Below are 1,226 nucleotides of genomic sequence, written 5' to 3'. Positions count from 1 at the left end.
GCAAGGAATGAGACTTTCAAGTGATTGGCACATGCGCTGGGAGCCCTGCTGGAGGGAGAAAGGGAAGACATATCAGTTTCCCATGGTTCCTGGGGATCTCACTGTAGCTTGGGTAATAAGAAGCTTTTTTGTTGTTGTTCAAAAGTTAGAATAACCTCCCTCCTGACAACCACAATTGCTTTTATTAGACATGTGAGCATTAAACAGCACAAATTCAAATGATAATGACTAGGCCAAGGAGCAGCCTTGCAATCTAGTCCAGCTCAGGTGTATGAGTACATAGACCCACCCATACACAAATACAGACACATACACCAAAATACCAAAACCAAAGCCAAAAACATCTAAATAAATTCATACATTTCGCTGTCCTGCAAACTACAGCACTGTAGAGAGTTCATATCTTTTAAAAACAACATCCTGGACATATGCATGCATACTTTAATGCTTTCTTTTCCTGGTCAATACAGAAAGTCCAATTTATTTTGAATGGGGAGGAAAGGAAGGAGGGAGAGAGAGGAGAGGAGAGAGAGGAAGGAGGAAGGGAGGAGAAGAACAGAGAGAGGGAGAGAGATGCAAAGAGAGACAGAGACAGAGAGACAGAGGCACATACAGAGACAGACTGACAGAGGTAGAGACAGCGAGAGACAGACAGACAGAGACAGAGAGAGACAGACAGACAGAGACAAGGGGAGAAATCCAACAATAAGTTTATTGAGGGGGAAGCAGAGCTACAGTAATAACAGCAGGTATCTAGTTATAACTTCTAGAATGCCAATTAATATGTTTATGAACAAATCTTATACATTGCCAAGAGAACACGACTGTTAAGACCCCAAGGGCTACTGGTTTCACTGTGTTTGTCAAGCTGTTCTTTGCTTGGCTCTTAACAATATTTATTTTGCTTCCTGCCAATCTTGAAAATAATTCATGCTGTGTGTCATTTCCTCATAAATGCTTCCCGGTGCCGGACTGCTGTGCCTGTGTGGTATTTGATTTCAAAGTTGCCATTTTACTTTTATAAACATTTAGAACTTTCTGAGTATGAGGAACATGCCCAAAAGGCATAGAGAAACAAGGCTGTAAGTACATCAGCAGTCTGCTTTACAGCATATCTAGCTTCTAGCATATTACCTGAAAGTTCTCCTTATATCCACTATTTGTGTTCCCAATCTGGGTATAGAACACAAAATCAATATCTGGGGATTCCAGCAAAGAGACCTTGG

The sequence above is a fragment of the Nannospalax galili genome, unplaced genomic scaffold, assembly GCF_000622305.1.
Source record: "Nannospalax galili isolate Female #2095 unplaced genomic scaffold, S.galili_v1.0 scaffold892, whole genome shotgun sequence".
NCBI classification, from domain to species: Eukaryota; Metazoa; Chordata; class Mammalia; order Rodentia; family Spalacidae; genus Nannospalax; species Nannospalax galili.
This window is presented reverse-complemented; position numbering follows the sequence as displayed.